The sequence below is a fragment of the Sebastes fasciatus genome, chromosome 14 (assembly GCF_043250625.1).
Source record: "Sebastes fasciatus isolate fSebFas1 chromosome 14, fSebFas1.pri, whole genome shotgun sequence".
Classification (NCBI taxonomy): domain Eukaryota; kingdom Metazoa; phylum Chordata; class Actinopteri; order Perciformes; family Sebastidae; genus Sebastes; species Sebastes fasciatus.
In genome coordinates, this window is record NC_133808.1 from 27,437,267 (window position 1) to 27,457,611 (window position 20,345).

Below are 20,345 nucleotides of genomic sequence, written 5' to 3' on the forward strand. Positions count from 1 at the left end.
AGAATTAAAAAAATACTGCATGAAACTGTTACTGACGATACTTTAGACAGTTGATCAGCAGTAAAGTGCTGTTTTATAAGAATGCATTATAGTTCAGTTAAAAAACGGCCTATGAGCGTAATTTAACAGGTTTTCTTTTGTATCAACAGTAAAGCACTGTTTTTAGCAATAACAGGTTAACACTGTTGAAATCCTGCTGTAAATTAACAGCAATACTGTAATCATTTAAGACAGGAACACTCAGATCTTCTGTGTTAACATGGGATTATACAGCAGTTGATTAATTATACATTAATGAAAAATAATTTGTGTGTGACTGTGTATTGTAAGTTGGAGGTTTTAGATAGTTTGGTTTTTGAAAAATTTCGTCAGCTTGTCCTGACTATTGTATCTTTGTAGTCAGTTAATAAGTTTTATGCATATTTTATTACTTCTTCCAGGGTGTTAGGAAGAGACCAGATATGTCAATGTGATCTTTGCTGCACTATTAATATTATTGAAATGTGTTTAAACAAAAAAAAATCTGTATAATGTAACACATTAAATATCTGTTTTTTAACAGCTTTTGAATGCTACTTTTAACAAAACTAACTGTAAAAAATAAGTATTCTTTATTGATAAAAGTAGCAGGATTATAATTTTTACAAAAACAAAATAATTTTTTTATACTGATAAATCACTGTCAAATACATACAAAATATTGTTATTAATCTTATTCAATCTCGTGAAGGCTCATTAAATGGTTGGAACATGGTCTCAAAGGTACAAAATGCAAGTCTCCCTCAAAAATAATCCAAGACACACTGTAGATTAAAATGCCTTTATTTTACATGGCAATAATTGTGTAAAATTAGCATTTTAAGGTCATTTTGTGTGTGTGTGTGTGTGTGTGTGTGTGTGTGTGTGTGTGAGAGAGAGAGAGAGAGTGTGCGTGGTGTGTGTGAGTGTGTGTGTGGTGTGTGTGGTGTGTGTGAGCCTTGGATTATTTATTGAGGGAGATTTGCATTTTGTACTTTTTTGAGACCATGTTCCACCATTTAATGAGCCCTTCACAAGATTGAATAAGCACAGTACTCCAGTGTCTTTCTGTTATTAATCTATTTACAAGATCTGGTCAGCTTTCTTATTTTACGCACGCATAAGACAGAGAGGAGCAACACTGAAGGACTAGGACACTACGAGGACACTACGAGGACACTATGAGCACACTATGAGGACACTACGAGGACACTATGAGGAGGACACTACTAGGACACTACGAGGACACTACGAGGACACCATTGTTGAAGAAAAAATGCCTCGACCCAGGGCCAGCAAAAGATAGGGCATGTCTTTGCTTGGGGCCCCTTTTTCAGTTTTACGTGCAGCAGAAACTTCTGATCAGACCTGAGCTTTGTGATATTTCTGAGTGTTTTCTAACTCAGTCTGAAGGTATCTGTGCTCCGAGGCTTAGTGTTTTCTGTCCCAGGTGTTGCAGAGGTTAAAAGGCCTCTTGTAAAGCTGCAGAAAGCAGCTTTGTTGTTCGACACCTCTCTGTTTCCTCCCCGGTTATGTTTTATTCATCATACCGTCCCGTTTACCGGCAGCTCGAAGGTGCATAAAACTGCTGTTCTTATTTAAACTCTGCACACATGCACGTGTTAACCAGTAACACCAGTAACACCTCTCACAGTAATGGCTCATTAATTATTTTTTAAAGAAGTTAAAAAGTCACAAAGTGGATGTTGTGACGCATTTTTAACTCGTTATCTAAAAACTATTTAGGCTATTGTGACCTTATCCGTGTTTTAATATATATATATATGTATATAATACACACACACACACACACGACTATAAACACGTATATAACTTAAAAGTTTGGGTATAAATTATTCTGAATGAGTGGGATAAATCAAAACACTCCAAAAAGGAGCAAAACATCAGCTTAAATATTTAACCCAAAATATTCATAAACTGCTCCAGTTATTTAATAACTTATATGCACATATACTTGTATGTATATTATATATAATTTATAGCATATTATATATTTTATTGACGTATCTACATCTTGTGCATATTTAAAATACAACTTATATTTTGTAACAAATAATATTAATAGTAAAGGAAAAACATTTTTACTTCAGTGCCAAGGAGATGAAATTGATCATGCATGGGCAAATTCAATAAGCAAATGTGACTCAATTTGTAAAAACCTTAGTAAAATGTATGTAGCCTATTATTATAGAATAATTACAAGCTAATTTTGAAAATAATAACTATTAATATTGTGTTATTAAAATAGATGGTTTGGATGGATTTTAGATATTAGTATTACAATAATAAGATCCATTAAAAACTAATATTAATAATAAATAATGATTATAATAGTTTATTTATAGTATTAACTAAATGGACAGTGACGTTGATCCAACGTAAAAGTTTGCCATTAGTTGATCAATGTCACCAATACTGAATGAATACATTTTTTAAATAATTTATATGGATAGATTTATATGCTTTATTGATCCCAAATTAGGAAGTCTGTATTACAGCAGCAGATAACACAATAATTTCCCAATTTGGGATCAATAAAGCACATTAATCTATCTTATATAAATATCAACTTCATGGTGATCAGATGAAGGCAAGGCAAGTTTATTTATATAGCACATTTCATACACAAAGGCAATTCAAAGTGCTTTACATATATAAAAGCAAGATAAAAGAGCACAAAGTGCATAAGATAAAAACGAATAAAAGAATATAAAAGTATAAGTTTTTTTTGTTTTTAAGGTGGTAAAAAGCTGATTTGATTATTGAAGCTGAGATCACCGAGATTTTTGACAACATCCTTTGCTTTAAGTCCCTTTGTGTTCAGATGATTGGCAATCTTAATTCTCTCATCTCTCTTCCCAAATAAGATAATGTTGGTGTCTGTGCGTCTGTGTGTATCATGAAGTTGATATTTATACAGATAGATTTATGTGCTTTATTGATCCCAAATTGGGGAATTATTGTGTTACCTGCTGCTGTAACACAGATTTCCCAATTTGGGATCAATAAAGCACATAAATCTATCTATATAAATATCAACTTCATGATAATTTCCAGGCAGTTTGGATCTTTAGTGGTGAGCAGATGAAGCTCCTGTGTGTGTGTGTGTGTGTGTGTGTGTGTGTGTCTGTGTGGATGAAAATGATAATTTGCTGCAGCTCTGCTAATATTATCATAATATCTCAGACTCAGACAAAATTTCTGCAGAATGAGTACTTTCACTTTTGATACTATAAGTACATCAGCTGATAATACTTCTGCACTACGTTGGATTTTAAATGCAGGACTTTTACTTGTAATGGAGTATTTTACTCACTGTTTACTGCGTGTCTGTAGCGCTGCTGGCCGCTGAGGAGGCTCTGTCCATTGATCAGGAGTATTGAATCCAGGGCTGGGCTGTGAGTCGCCTCCTGGAGACACGAGGATCACGATCAGAGGTTGCGGATCAATCTGGAGACCGGACCGGAGATCCACAAGTTAGTAACTGGTGGTGGTGGAGTGGTGGAGTGGTGAAGGTGGAGAGGAGGCGAGGATAGTGCGTAAAGTGAGAGGAGAGGTGGACGGAAGATGCTCGTCTGAGGCGAAGAGAGACGCACAAAAACTTGATATTTTCGATGCACTTTTTATCCTCCTTTTGTCCTCCTTTTTAGCTCAAAATCAAAACGCGCGTCTCTGCTGTGGCACAAGTCTGCGCTCCTCTGAACTCATGGCTTCATCCTCGGTGGAGAGGGGGAAAAAAGCGCACAAATGACGCGACGCAGCTGGAAAAGAAAAAAGAAAACAACACAAACCTGGGAGACAAAAAACACTAAAACACTAAAACACGGACTTCACCGAGAAGCAACCGGCGTCTGAGTTACAGTAAATAGGGAGATTTGTCGGTGCAAAAAGAACCGGTTTCTAATCAGAGTGTGTCACTTTCAATCGTTCCTGCATGTGCCAACTGGGCGCACTGACTGAGAGAGAGGAGGAGGAGAGAAGGGAGGAGAGACAAAGAGAGAGAGAGAGAGGGGGGAGAGAGAGAGAGAAGAGAGGAGAGAGGCGAAGGGAGAGAGCAGAGGAGGCGTCAAAGAAACTAATCCGACCCATGAAAGCATTTTGTGGGCCGGATCTCGCTTATAGGACAACATGATATAGAAGTGTCCATCAAAACTTTTTTTTTTAGGCGATTCGAAACAGATCCAGATCTGGAGCGGTGCCACCACGCACAGATACCCGACTAAATCCTTCTTTTCAGATATTTAAAGGTCCCATATTATGCTAATTTTCAGGTTCATACTTGTATTTTGTGTTTCTACATGCTGTAATGTTAAAAAAAAAATTTTATTTTCCTCATACTGTCTGCTTGGATATACCTGTATTTACCCCTCTGTCTGAAACGCTCCGTTTTAGCACATTTTTACGGAATTGCAACAGAATTGCGTTGCTAGGCAACAGCTTGGGTCTATGTGTACTTCCTGTCAGCTGATGGCATTAACATACACTGCAACCAGGAAATAAACTGCGACACATTTAGAATGTTTACGTTTAAAATTATGTAATGGTCTAAATATTGTATATTCGTGACATCACAAATGGACAGAAATCCTGACAGCTTGTTTTCAGATGCAGAGTTTCTGAATACGGGCTGTGTGTATTTCCCTGTGGATTGAGTGTTTCGATACTTTCACAGTATTTATATAGGACTTAAGCCTGCTTTATAATGAAAAAAAACATGAAAATCTCACTTTTTTATAATATGGGACCTTTAAATGTTGTCTCCATTCAACATAAAACAGTTGCGTAATAATTCTCCTAAATCATATCTGAATCTTCTTCTCTGGGGGCCATAATGTGAAGCTGACTATCAGAGAGACCTTGACATTAGAGAGACAGAAGATAGAGAGCTCTCTTGTTACTTTTCTGCGAGCAGAAGGTTTTCTGCTTTACGCAGCAGGAACTTATCAGCTCCTCTCTAATACTTTCACACATGTTGGTATCATCCTGCAGATAATCCGCATAAGGTGAAGTCCATGAGCTGATACATGTTAATAAGTAGCCTAATAAGAAGTCCCTTGTCTTTATTAGATGCCCTCAGTGCAACAGTGTCTCTGTTAATGATAAACCAGAGCTTTTTTCTGCATGGGTCACATCACCCCAAATATATAAAAAACATCTAAAAACTAAAAGAAAGCTGTCAATATTCGGAGTTAAACCGACTCCCAGACAGTGACTTCCTCCTGCTTCATGTCAGCCAGCAACAGTGAACACAACAGCTGCACACGAGCATGCACAGCTGACCAGGTCACCACTGTGTTGTTGCACAAAATGCCAAAGAAAACGCAAACAAGCGCACAGTTCACTCAGTGTGTTTTACTGAGCATGTAGCTGCTGCTTAAAGAGATAATACAGGAAATACAGAGACATATTTAGTGCTCTTATATTCTGCAGGTATGTGCACATTTGGATGCAAATTCAGCCTCATTTAAAAGATCAGCAACATTAACAATTAACCATTAGTGCTTTATATATAGGCCTATATGCAGATGACACTGTGCAGTGTCTAATAAATAAGGAAGTCGGCAAGGGTCAAATGACACTAAAGACTGACATATGGAATGTTTTCTGAATGCAAAATAACATTTTGTAGCCTATTGAAATTAAATTAATGCATTTGTGAATGAAGGTGTGAAAGAAGTCATTCCTCTTGTCTTTTTTGTGATAAGTGGTGATTTGCTGCATCATTATTAGTTTAAACCACTGAAAAAAAGGTGCACTTGCACTAAATATAAACTTATTTTAACAGAAATAAAGCCACATTGCAGTGGATTAACACAGCACAGCATATTTAACTTCACTTCTCTGCAACTCAATTCCTGTTTCTGATTTCCTTCGTGAGTCACTAACAGGCTCAGATTTGCATGTCCCACTACTGTCTCTATGGCCTGACGGTAAACTGCAACAAGGGAGTCTTTTTTTCGTGCACATTTTTTAACGAGAGCATGAGCAACCAAATTGAGCAACGCCAGTGAAGAGCGAAGCCACAGGTTTTGCAACATCTGCAACATCTGTCTGCAACACTGTGACTGTGACTGTGCGTAAAATGCGTCCAAGCCTGTTTGGCTTTGTGTTGGTATGAGAGGAACCGCGGAGGGCAGCATGAGGAGAAGAGGTAGAGGAGGTGGTGGTGGTGTTGGGGGGTGTATTACTGCTTCAGAGACCCCTGGGTGATCAAAACGAGGATGGGGAGATATGGAGGTCGACTAAAAGAGCGCGCAAAAAGTGTGTGCGTCGCCACTCATCCGAGTAAAGCTTTCCAGGAAAGAGACTCAAGCAGTGGCGGCCTCCCTGAGTCACACACAAAAAAACATTACTACTACTACTACTAATAATAATAATAATAATAGTAATAAAAATTATACAAATTGTCAATATTTGTGTTTTAAATATGGAATGCACCCAGTAATATGTGCAATTTGATTGTAATGTGATTATATTTTGTATTAATAATCTGAATCTGTAAAGTAACTACAGATAAATGTAGTGGAGTAAAAAGTCTAATATTTCCCTCTGAGATGTAGTTGAGTAGAAGTAGAAAGTAGCAGAACATGGAAATACTCAAGTAAAGTACCTCAAAATTGTATTTAAGTGCTAAGTTACATTCCACCACTGAGTACATTTTATACTGTTGTGTTTTTTTTTTTAAAGCATTATTTACTCTTCCTGTTGGAATAAAATCATTTTTAATTATTTAACTGAAAAGTAGTAATGTGTTTTTGATACCTTCACTTTTTTTTGCATTAAATCATACCGGGATGTTTGCTGAAATTGATTGGATGTGGCACCACAGCACCACCAAATAAAATGTCCACCAGCCGCCACTGGACTCAAGGCTGCACGGGCCTGCTGTTTGGACGTTTTGTCGTCTTGATCAAGCAGGTAGAATTATATAAAAAATCACTCTAAACCTTTACTGACTAAACTCACCACGTCAGAAAGCTGCTTTAGAGAGAAACACTATCTTTACCACTTTACAGTTAAGTTTCGTGCAATACAGCAGGAGCGTGATCATCATCAACACTTTATAAAAAAGTCACTATAAAACATCTTAAACTCACCTTTTATTCTAATGCAGCCTGGTTGGTTATCAGACACCTGGCAGCGCTGCAGAGATGCGAAGTCAGAATTAAGTGGAAGCAGCTGGTGGTTGAGAGACAGTCTGCTGCTCGATGCTCATTCGTCAATATTATTAAATATGATAATGAAGGTGACGATGATGTCCATGCAACAGCTCGAGGGTGATGTGTACCTTATATGGAAATAAATGGAGGACTAATGACGATGATAAATAAAGAGAAAGAGCGCATTGAACTATCTCTAAAACATTTTCTCTTGGTGACATTCACGCCTTGGTGCAGGATTCTGGCAGTTATTTTAATTCCATCGTAAAGGGCTCTTTAGAGGTTGAAAATGAGAGCGTTAAAATCCATTTAAAGCTTTATTTCTCACCATAGTAACAGGCTGTTAAACCCAAAGTGTCTGTGGTTTTTGGATAAGGCGATATTAAGCTCCAAACTGCGCACTTTGGTGGAGGGAAGGGGACACAACATGTGACCTGTGTGGCTTATGTAGTTTATTTAGGCAATTATCTTTAAATTAACTGGAACTGTTGGAAACACTTTTTTTTTTTTTTTTTAAAGATGCTTTTCTTATTAATATATGCTTTTTTATTAAATTTACTTGAAAGATAAGTTGTGACCTTGGTTTGTGTCTTGTTTTAACAGAAACTGACACCACAAATTTGAAACAATTTTTTTTTTTTTTAAATGGACTGTTGGAAACACTCATGGTGGATTCACATACATATTTCGTTTTGTTGTTGCTTTACAAGGTCCTTTAAATTCTCAGTATCATGCATGTGGTTAATTTTTAATTCTGCTAAATCCAGTGCATTCAACGAAAAAAAATGCATTTTGATTAAATATTTAATCTGACTGATTAATCAAGTCCAGATTAAACTAAAATATCACAAATTAGAATTAACTCGTCATTTTCCCTCCGTGTTTAAATATTTAAAACATTCCTCTCAGATCAGGAGGAAAGATATAATGGAGCCTCATTTTGTCAACTTAATTTCTGTCTTTATCCTGCAGAGAAAGAGCAGCGTGTTGTGAAAAAACCATCGCGTTGTATTTATTCAAAGAAATGTTGTGCTAACTAACTAACTGCATCATGTGCAGTTTTTTTTGTTCATCTCATCATGCAGAGAAAGACATCGAGGCTGCAGCAGCAGATCTGCTGTGAATTATTGAAGCCTGCAGAGCTCCTCAGCTGCATCACTTACTCTCACTGCTTCTCCTTTATCCCTTTTCCATTTCTTGGTTGAAGAGGGGAGTCTAGGAACGAGACCAAACAAGCGGAAAACGCGCCACAATGCCGTGAAGAAGAATGAAATATTGATCCCTGAAATAGCCCCGATGGAAAACAAATTCAGGAGGACTGCTGTGAATAATTGATGTAATTCTGCGTCCCTAAAGCTTGTGACAAACCATTTTGGGACAGAGTGAATTCAGTATTAAAGGTCCCATATTATAAAAAAGTGAGATTTTCATGTTTTTTTTTTATTATAAAGCAGGCTTAAGTCCTATATAAACACCGTGAAAGTATCTAAACACTCAATCCACAAGGAAATACACACATTTGAAACAAGCTATCAGGATTTCTGCCCATTCGTGATGTCACAAATATACAATATTTAAATCCTTTACACAATTTTAAACATAAACATTCTAAGTGTGTCCCAGTTTATTTCCTGGTTTCAGTGTATGTGAATGTCATCAGCTGACAGGAAGTACACATGGACCAAAGCTGTTGCCTAGCAACGCAATTCTGTTGCAATTCTGTTGCAAATTTTGTTGCAATTCTGTCAAAATGCCCTAAAACGGAGTGTTTCAGACAGAGAGTGAATACAGGTATATCCAAGCAGATAGTATGAGGAAAATAAAGCTTTTTTTTTTTTACATTACAGCATGTAAACATGTTCTAGTAGAAACACAAAATACAAGTATGAACCTGAAAATGAGCATAATATGGGACCTTTAAAGGAGGTATTAGGATATATAATCATCAAGAAATGTTCCATTTTATACCTGAGATGCCTGGAAAATGACTTATTCTCTACGAGTGAAAGAAGATGAGTTTAACAGAAAATGGGAAAAATGGATTAGGTATAGAAATAAAGACATAAGCACTGTATAATTGTATTGACAATACTGTAAGTTATTGGAAAATGTTTTAATAAGAAAATAACCCTGTATATACTGCATCATCAATTGTAAACTGAACCCCTCGCTGCACTGTTGCAAGTTTCGTTGTGTTTTATTTGTGTTTTATTTGTGTATGCATGAAAGCAATAAAGACTAAAGTGACAAAAAAAAGAAGCTTGTGACAAACATGATAGTGATTGGAGAGTAATGTGAATCAGTTACACTTATTGAGAACACATTTAGTGCACAGGTAAGAGGAGCGTGTGTGTGTGTGTGTGTGTGTGTGAGGCATGGCCTGGAGGCTCGCCTATATAAACCTCCTCCTATACTCCAAAAATATAAAAAAGCAACAGAAAGAATAACACACTTTTATTTATTTCACATCCAAAGAGCAGAGCGATTTATAGAGAGTGACCCTGCATGTGATTTGAAGCAGAGCACAACTAGGGGCACAAAACTCATTTAAAATTCAACAAGTCAGCAGAATAATTTAGAGAAGAATGCATCTGGATAGGATCAGGCAAAAAAATTAGACATTAATAAATAACCATAGACTTGAATTTACATTATAAAAGAGGAAAATGTGCATTTACATAAACTACATTTACGCACGTTCTAAATTCTAAATACATTTACGCACGTCCTAAATTCTAGAATCTTGATGATGTTTCTTTTAAAGACAAAAAAAGAAACATCATCAACATTCTAGAATCTTGATGATGTTTCTTTTAAAAGACAAAAAACAAATGTTTTTTTTCCGTGATGTTTGGCTTCTATTGTTCGTCTTTTTATGATCTTTTATAAGTTATGTAACGTGCCTGCAGCGAGGAAGTGGTTTTTATGATTTTTTTTTAGTTGTCACCTTGTTAGTGTTTGACTGAGGAAAGAAGAAGCGTCAGTTGTGCAAACAGCGCGGCTGTGTGGCGAAGAGGAAAACAGAAAACAGGAAAAAACAACAGGAAGGCCAAAAACTCAATTCTAAAAGATTAAATTATATGTCTATATCTTAAATTGACTTTATTTAATTTATTTATTTATTTGCACATATATAAAACTTCAAAAAATCCAGTCAATGAAAAAAACAAACAAAAAATGTGTCAGGAGAGGTCAAGAAGTCACAGCTGTCATCATGTGACCCAAGTAGGGAACAGACTGAGCTACATTGACTGTAAGATGTAGTTAAAAGCTCCAGTAAAAGATAGTAAGTGGACCTTGAGTTACGATTTTTTTTGTCAAATTTACAGTCTCCAATGTCAGGAGGAGAAAAAAAGAAAAGAAATATGAAATCATGACCAATAAACCTGACAAACAATTTTATTTTATTTATTTATTTGCAATATATAAAACTTCACAAAATCCAGTGAATGAAAAAAAAAAAAAAAGTTTCAGGAGAGGTCAAGAAGCCACCTCCCCCACCAACCCCAGGAGAACAAAAAATAAATAACAAAAAAAGGTAGAAAGATCTAAGCTAACATCATTTTAAAAATACAACAAAAGCTAAAAAAACAACAAGAAGTACACAAAATGTGCAGAAAAACCTAACCAAACAGTGGAAAACAATCCAATAAAAACAATAAAATACATACAGAAAACAGTACAGAAGAAAAGGAAATAAATCTAAACATATCAAAAGATAATTAGACATCATTAATTAAATGTGATGATAATTTCCTTTTAAAATGTTCTAAGGATAACGAGCTGTTGATAACATGTATTTTGGTGTTCCATATTTGTACACCACGATATCTGATGGAGTACTGGCCATGTCCAGGTGAAGATGATTAGCCTGTCTAGTATTATGGGAATACATTTGAGAATTAGATTCTAATTGTCTCAATTTAGCAAAAGTGAGAAATAATTCCAGCTTCTCTGTCGGCGTTATATATATTCATAAACAATGATGATTGGATGGAAACTATTTTGGCTAAAAATTTCACTTTTATCAATCAGATGTAAGAATGATCCAATTGGGACCAATGAGGATTTAAGCATGAGGTCAGGAGGCCTGCAAACCTGCTGGTCTCGTTAGATACAAATATCAGGAAGACTTTCAAGTATTTTAATCACTGTGTTATTTGCGAAAAAGCAGGAATATTTGCAGCCACATGCTGCCAGAGTCTCTATGCATTTCTTATTAAAGTTAACTGTCTTTCACTGTTTGCAAATGATCCATAAAAGGCAACGAAAAACGAATCATCCTAATTGAATTATCTTCGGTATTTCCTGATGAAGGACAAACCTTCTCTCCCATATATCAACATTTCACTCCACGGTGCATGTGCGTAATTTATTCATGTGAATGCTGCATGAGCTCTCTGTTGTACTGCTGCCTAGTGATGATGATGATGATGATGATGATGAGTGAGACAACGCGTAAAGAAAAAGCCTTCAAGGCCAAAATATGAAGTAAAGTCACTCAGAATCACAGAAACTGAACTGAGGACAGAGATTCAGGTGTAAAATAACATTAACAGCATTATAATAGCCTAAAGTATTGCTAAATTAATAACATTAACATCATTAAACACAATAAAATCCGACAAAATTAGCAGATTTACTGCTACTACCAATAATAATAATAACAATAATAATAATAATAATAATTCGAAATAAAATAAAATAACAAACGTCATTTGTTTATTTTACGCACACTAAAAATGATATTAATAATACGAATAAAGTAATAATAATGATAATAATAATAATTCGAAATTAAATAGATTAATAAGGGCCATTTGTTTATTTTACGCACACTGAAAACAATATTAATAGTACCAATAAAGTAATAATAATAATAATAATTCGAAATTAAATAATAGATTAACAAGGGCCATTTGTTTATTTTACGCACACTAAAAATAATAATAATACGAATAATGTAATAATAATAATAATAATAATAATAATAAAAATAATAATAATAATAATAATAAGCTATATTATAGCATGCTGGTATGGCTGAATTTTTTTAAACTGACTTTTTTTTAATTTTAATTTCTGCGTTTTGCAGTGTTCCGCTAAATTAAGCGCTCGTGCTGGTATCAATCAGCTCTAATTGAAAACGAAAGTAACGAACTCTTAACGAACAACAGACGTGTGACACTAAACAGACTATTAAACAAAAACCGGAGCGAAAATAAATACATATTTTTTGCAGAACACCTATTTCACATTTTTTTGCTGCTTTGCCTGATTGGAGCGAATCAACGAGAAATAAGATGTTTAAAAGGTTATGAACTCGACTTATTTTATATTTCTATCCGTTAATATGCAGATTTAAAGGAGTTTTTCTCAGCAGTTAATATACATGATAGTATTATTGTAAGTGTGTGCAGCAGCTCTAATATCCAAAGTGCTCCAAATGGCTTGTTTTTAAAGGATGTATCTCGTTTCCGTCGAGGATTAATTTGTCCTTTACGCCACTTTCAACCTCTTTTCCCCAAATTGCTTCCATGCAGAGGTCACGACTCACGAGTCCATTATTGCTGCTTCACCGACAAGCTGCAGAGACAGACTGGATACTAATATACCAGTTTAAAGTTTTATCACGGATTATTGTAGCTCTAAAATTACCTTTAACGAAATCATTTCATTATTAATACTAATTATTTATTGTAAATTATTATTGTTATTATTATTGTGTGAATAAATAGGCTACAATTTTAATTTTTTGAAGATATTGAAAATCAATTTTCTGACTATTAATTGAAAAATATTGATATTATTATTGATATTTATTATAATGACTTTGTAGAATCCATCAAGCAAGATGTGTGTGCAAATGTTGACCTGGAAGTTTTAAATTATGACCTATTTTTTTCTGCACCACCAACAGAATAAAACACTATTAATAAAAAAGTCTAAACGTTTTAACTAATGGCTTTTTAAATATTAATTGATTTCCTACAGGTCAGTTACAAGCCATTAATAATACATTAATAAGAATAAGGTTGAGGATCTGGACCTAAATCAATTATTTAACAATCTATTAAGCATTTATTGATGGATTATGAGCATTTACAACTGCATTTTTAACCACATAAACAGGTAAAAGGATTTTTTACAACCCCTAATTTGTTCTTATTGGTGGCTTTTTATTTATTAAGTAAATTATTTATTTTTAATATTCATTTTTATTTATTTATTAAGTTAGAAGCAGGGTTGGAAATTAGCATCAGCCACAAACCAAATGCTGGCAAAATATGCAACTGGCTGCTATAGATTAAGATTACAATAGTAATCTATTGCTGATAGATTGTGGAATCTACCATCCACATTGGCAGGTGGACAGAAAAGTTAATTTCCAAACATATAAACCTTTAATTAAAGGTGGCATATTAGAAAATGGTGATTAATAGAATATCAAAGAATTCCAAGCCTGATTTAAGCTTCATTTCTTTTCATTTTAGATGCACAAATGTGCGAGAAAAGGTCAAGCCAGAAGCATTTAATAGACTCAACAGTAACCTTAAAAGTCCAACACAATCTGCAGGAGTTTTATTTCCAGAGCAAATGTGCGTCTATCAGCTCTAATGTCCTTATGCCTATCTCAGCCTCTCAACGTCTGGGCCCTTTGAGCTCCGATACGCACCACAGAGGATTGTTTTCCTTTCGGTAAAAGCCGTGGCCCTCGCTGGCGGCCCCCGCAGCCTCCTTTTCCTCCCAATAACGTCTTACCTGAAATCAAATCCGCCTGCTTAACGAGGAGGGAGTTTTGGAGAGAGAGGGAGGCGGTTGTGAGCGTCAGCACTCTGCACTATGTCATTGGGCACAAGTATTTGACAGTTGGAATTATCTGTAAATACTTCATTAAACTGTGTATGAGTTCCCCTCTTGTGCCTCATGGTCCACTTCTGGTAAGATTTACAAATGATAACATAAACACTTTGAAAAAGAAATTCAATTCTCATTTGAGAAAAATTGCAGAGGGAGGAGGAGGTGGAGAAGGGGGGAGGTTTGATTGGGGCCCACGAGCAACAAAACAGCGGAGGTCTCTGTAATGAATGTTTGGAAAGTGTGTTCAGTGTTCAGGGTTTACTTGACCTGCCAGAGGGATTGTCTTCCACATGGACACCGTGCCAAGAAGCTCGTTCACTACCAAACTACCTCTGTTGTATCAAAGCTTCTCAGACAAATGGTGTCGGCTCATCAAACCTAATTCCTCTTGCAGCTTGGCCCTTAATATTCAGCCTCAAATTAAATAAACCTTCTCTCTGCCAGTCAACTGTTTATACCGTGACATTTTCAGCTTCTCTCCCAAAAATACAGCATTTCTAAATTGAGCAGGCGAACAGACAGGACAGTCACAAAGTGTGCCAGTAAAATAAAATGCTCTCTGGCTCTAACATCATTTCAGGTTACACACTCACTCTCACACACACACACACACACACACACACACACAAACACACACACACAGCAGGAAGTCACTCCGAATTCAACTCCGTTCCACTTCCAGTGGTCACTTTGCTCCAAGGCTGACACAGTGAGTCACCCTGCACTCCCCATGTCAAGCTGTCTGTCCTAATAAGCAGGCAGCCGGCCTCTTATACCTGAGAGAACTCACGTCAAGGAGCCGGCTGATGTTTGGAGGAAACGGAAACTGATACGGTTTAAAAGTGTTGGCTCCGGTGGAGGAGGGGTGGAAAAATTCTAAATATTAAAGAGGAGATTTTCCATGACGGGAGGTCGCAGGTAGATGCTGAAGCAAGAAAAAAACAATTCATTCAAACATGCACACACACACATGCAGGTCCTACCATGAAGCATGCTGCTCCCCAAAGCTTTCTGGAAACGTCTGTCGGCGTCACAAATTCCCCCAAAACAACCCAGACTCTTCAACGCTGTAGGACGCAGACGAGCAAACGGCCTTGTGGGTAAACAAGGGTGCGGGGATGGTGGATGGTTTCACTTTGCAGGTCCCCCCACAGGGTGGGTGGGACCAATGCATTCAAAAGTTAAATGTCAATCATTTACTGTCAGACACCAATGAGGAAGCTTTTGTCTCTCAAAGTAAATCCCTTTGATTTCTCTAAAGGGAGTCAATGATTGAAAACATGCATTGAGGGACACCCATACTGGTATTTAGTGCGTCTGAATGTATGTGTGTGTGTGTGTGTGTGTGTGTGTGTGTGTGTGTGTGTGCTGGCTGCGTCCTGAGTGGCTGTCAGAGCGATAATGATCTGGCCGGCTGTGCGGAGGCTGCAGGGTCAGAGGTGAGCTCGCTGCTGTGATCTTGTGTTTGTTATTGCTATGCTGCCCTTGGACGGGTTAACATAGCACACACTGCATCAGCTGGTCCGTGCACTTCCTCTGTCTCTCTCACACACACACACACACACACACACACACACACACACACACACACAGACACTGCTTAGCCTGCGAGAGGCGTCTGAGGGTCACTTCCACATGTGTTGATGGGCTCTGAGTGGACTAATCTAAACTGGTGAAATGTTATCCCGCTGCAGGGAGGACGGGAGCCCAAATGGCCCCACTGCTGCTCTCTGTATCCCCTAATGTTCACGGAGAGATCGAGATTAGGGCTGCAACTAAGGATTATTTCTTATTGCTGTGTTTGGTCTATAAAATGGTGAAAAAATATAGATCAGTGTTCCCCAAAGTCCAAGATGACGTCCTCAAATGTCTTGTTTTGTCCACAACTCAAAGATATTCAGTTTACTGTCATAGAGGAGGAAAAAAAACAGAAAATATTCACATCTAAGACATTTAACCGATTAATCGATTATCAAAATAGTTGGTGATTAATTTAATAGTTGACAACTAATTGATTAATCGTTGCAGCTCTAATTTAGATACACATGTATGTGCATGTTGCTGACGGCTGGAGGCTTTGGGAGGTAAAAAAAATATTGGTTACAAAGATTAATTTGTGATTTTATGTAACATTTCTCTAGAGCTGCAACAATTAATCAATTCATCGATAAGTTGTCAAGTATTAAATTAATCTCCAACTATTTTGATAATTGATTAATCGGTTTGAGTAATTTTTAAAGAAATTCTAGTGTCTTAAATGTGAATATTTTCTGGTTTCTTTCCTCCTCTATGACAGTAAACTAAATATCTTTGAGTTGTGGACGAAACAAGACATTTGAGGACGTCATCTTGGGCTTTGGGAAACACTGATCAACATTTTTCACCATTTTATAGACCAAACAATTCATACTACAATGAAAATAATCATTAGTTGCAGCCCTGCACATCTTACATGTTTTATAATATACACATCTTCGAATGTTTCACATGAGAAATGTAAGTCGTCACATGCGGAAACAATTTGAACAACCAATTTCACATGATATTACACTTGAAACAGCATTTCACACAAAGGTTCATGTGGTTTTCAGACATTTTGCATGTGAAAACATGAACAAATTAATTTTTTAGAAGGGAAAATATGACAGAGTAAAAATAAACAGCATCCGTTTAAAATATTCCTAACAGTATTTAAGCCAGACTTTGGTAAATGGATTATTTACTGTCAACATATTGAATCAGATTCTATTGGTGATAAGTCTTTTATATGGAAGTCCTTAAAGCAGCACAGTCACGGATGGATCTCACAGGATTTGATGTCTTTAAGCCTCCAGATACTTCTGTGGTGGAGCCTCCACACAAATATAATAGCAGCCACATAAGAGAGCTGTAGAGGAGGTCGTGGCGTCTGTAGCGGTGCCAGCAGAGGTATGCTAATGGAGTCAGAGGATAGTTCTGTGTGCGTCACAGGTCTCCTCTGAGTACGGTGGTCGGATGCCCACCCACCTCCTTAATTTTCATACTTCAAACACTCAACAAAGACCCACTAATACAGAACATGCTGGGGGATGGTGATGGAGGGCCAGAGCGCTGGACATGTACGACAGGCAGAGAGCGAAGGAACCAAAGAAGAAGAGACTTAATCAGCTATTATTTATAGTCCAGGGAGGTTTAAAGTCAACATGTTCAGGAACCAGGACCAGGCCTTATGGCTTTATAACTGCTGTTCAAATAATCACGACGCAGATACTAGATATGGATCAGCTCCTGCCGTTCTCTCCTTCACACCCTCCGTCTCAGTCCTCACGCTCTTTTATAAAATATTCCCATTTTGTCCCATTGGGGCGGCGGTGGCTCAGGAGGTAGAGCGGGTCGTCCTTTAATCACTCCGCGTTTCAAAGTGTTCTTGAGCGAGACACTGAACTAGTGTTGTCAAAAATACCGAAGTATCAATATTATTAGATTTATAATAATATAGGGATGCAAAACCAAACCAACCGTTCAATAACGTACAAACCGAACCGTGGGCTTGTTGAACTGTTACACCACTATTAAATACAGGCCTACTAATTATTTGACGAGTTGCCATGGACATAGAAAAGGCAATTAGCTGAACATAGGCCTACTTGACCATTAAGTAGCCTGTCTTAAATTATGTATAAAATCAGTGTTCTATCTGTGTACTATACATCTATTTATATATTTTGAAGTTCAAACACATTGGAAATGGTTGTGTTTATCTTCTCCCTAACGTGTAAAACAAACTGAACCGTAACCGTGATCCAAAAGCCGCAATGCAAACCAAACCGTGGGCTTGTTGAACCGTTGCACCACTAATCCTCATACAATATAGGTATATCTTACGAAAAGTTATTCCTCATTTTTCATGCGTTTTCCAACAAATGTCCAGCAACACGTGTCAATTTCCACGCAAACAGAAGTCTCCTGGGCGAAAGTCTGGTGTTTTTTGACCCACCCATCCACCCTGACCTCTCTACACCGTGTTTGACGCTCTTTACACTTCCTGGTTCACGATTATGTGGATTACATACAATTTGATTTTGTGGCATATACACGAATTACAGATATACACTTTACTTAGGTATAGCTACAAATGATTACTATTTGAAACAGTTTCAATAATCATTTTCCACAGTATCGATACACACTTTCAGCTCTCTTCTCTCGTACAGCGAGTTGACACTCACCCTGCTATTTGACTTTTAATAAAAATCTAAAATTCTATGCCCCCAATGCTGAGTCAATTTTTTTCCCATGGTATTGATATTTTTCACGGTATTGTATCAAAGATTTAATCCTTTTTCTGAGGCGACGCAGCACCTGTTTGCTTCCTCTGCACTTTTCTTTGCTGCCTTTGCATTCAACAGAATTTCTACTACTCAGGAAAGGTGATAGTAGATGTGTGTGTGTGCATGTGTGAGTTTATATGTCTGCATGCTCTCGTACACACATGCATATGTAGATACTCGCCAGCGTGTGTGTGTGCGTGCGTGGTGTTTTGCGAAAGCTGTGAAATGAAAACAAATGGGAATCTTAAGCGAGGTGAACGTGACGGATGGAGCTGCTCGGAGGGAACAGAAGCATTAGTGTGTATGGAGAGTGGTCTGGTTTGGCACATGGTGTGTGTGTGTGTGTGTGTGTGTGTGTGTGTGTGTGTGTGTGTGTGTGTGTGTGTGTGTATGTGTGTGTGTGTGGCAATAGAGGAATGGGAATGACAACGCAGATGAGGGGAATGGTGGGATGGAGTCAGTGAAGGTCTGACGTTGCCAGAACCTGCCATGTGTCATTGATTAACCGGGCAGAGTTGCAATGATTTAGTTGACAAAGCATCACATTAGTGCAGTGGATCCAAGTGTGTGAGTGTGTGTGTGTGTGTGTGTGTGTGTGTGTGTGTGTGTGTAGATTAATGATCCAGGGAAAAGCCAGATACGTGTTGACATAAACTGAGATGCCAAAGTGATATCATGACATTGTTTTATTTCTCACGGTGCTATTTTTCTTTTATTACCAAGAGATTATTGAGTGCAACTGCAATACTTTGTTGGAACGGGTACTCGCAAAAATGATTCATGCAGCCACAGTAAATATTAAAACAGAAAACAACAACTGTTTCGACATTGTTATAGAAATGATGGTAATCAAAGTCCAATACAATACAGATGATTTGTGCTACAAATGAAATGCAAACATTTTAGTTTTAGTGTCAGGAGTACAAAAACAAAAACGTCTCTGCTTTCTGACCGAGCCGACACGCCGTTTTGAAATTATACAATGGGGGTTGGAACTGGTTTCATGGAGCTTAAGTTCACGGAGCTCATAAAAGAGCGTAAAACCACTCGAATCAGGGGGGAAAAAAAGGTGAAAAGCAGCAACAATGAGGATTTAAGTTGGCAGCAGGGATCACGACGTCTCTGGATCCAATTGCTGGTTCAGCTAAAAAGACGGAGCGGACTGTAAACAGCGTGAAACTACATCTACTACTACAGTATGTCTGCATGTGGCTGTGTGTGTGTGTGTCAAAGAGGGGAAGATGTGTATGTGTGTGTGTCATAGAGGGGAAGATGTGTGTGTGTGTGTGTCATAGAGGGGAAGATGTGTGTGTGTGTGTTAGAGGTGAAAGGGTCAAATAGACTAGACAAGAGGAGTGGATAAGTGAGGGAGGGACAGCAGCAGCCGACACTTTTCTTAAACCGAAGCCGGACCTGTTTTATCTCAGTGTGAGGAGGGAAAGAGGGAGCGAGGTCTTTGCAGGGACAAGGCCAGGCTCGGCGGCGTTGTGTGGCTGGGCGAGGAGGAGGAGGAGGAGGAGGAGGAAGGGGGGTAAGATGAGGTTGCTGTAGGTCTGGGGGTCTGTCTGTGTGTCTGTGAGCTGTGGAAGGCCTGCTCTTGGGGCTAACTGATTAGGCCATAATTTGAGGGGTGTCTTGAGGGAGCAGCCCCCTTTTTTCGCCCGCCACCGCCGCCGCCACCCATGGGAGGCTGGCGTGCAATAGGACCCCGAGACGTATCAACACACACACAAACGCATGCTCATGAAATGATGGATAAGCAGACGTGGGGATTGAGAACAGGAAGTGATGATTTAAACAGAGCGCCAGAGACGCCAGCTACAGAGCTACTTACCCTCCCTCCCTCTCTCACTGAAACTATACGCACACTGGAAGGAGCAGGTAAACTATGAATTAGATTTCACGTCATCAGTGCAATTTAATTTAAAGCGGCTGTAATCAATATTTCATTGGATCAACAATGGATCACATGACT

At 37.7% G+C, this 20,345-nt stretch overlaps 2 protein-coding genes across 5 annotated transcripts in view; one reads left to right on the top strand and one right to left on the bottom strand.

Moving 5' to 3' along the window:
* satb2 (SATB homeobox 2) overlaps nt 1–4,050 on the bottom strand; it is a 57,309-nt gene extending 53,259 nt beyond the window's left edge. For all 3 annotated transcript variants that reach the window (XM_074657609.1, XM_074657608.1, XM_074657607.1), the window contains exon 1: nt 3,356–4,050. The gene's annotated coding sequence lies outside the window, so the exon portion shown is untranslated. The remainder of the gene's footprint in view (nt 1–3,355) is intronic.
* Nucleotides 1–20,345, top strand: part of plcl1 (phospholipase C like 1) — a 275,924-nt gene that overhangs the window by 208,263 nt on the left and 47,316 nt on the right. The window lies entirely within an intron of this gene.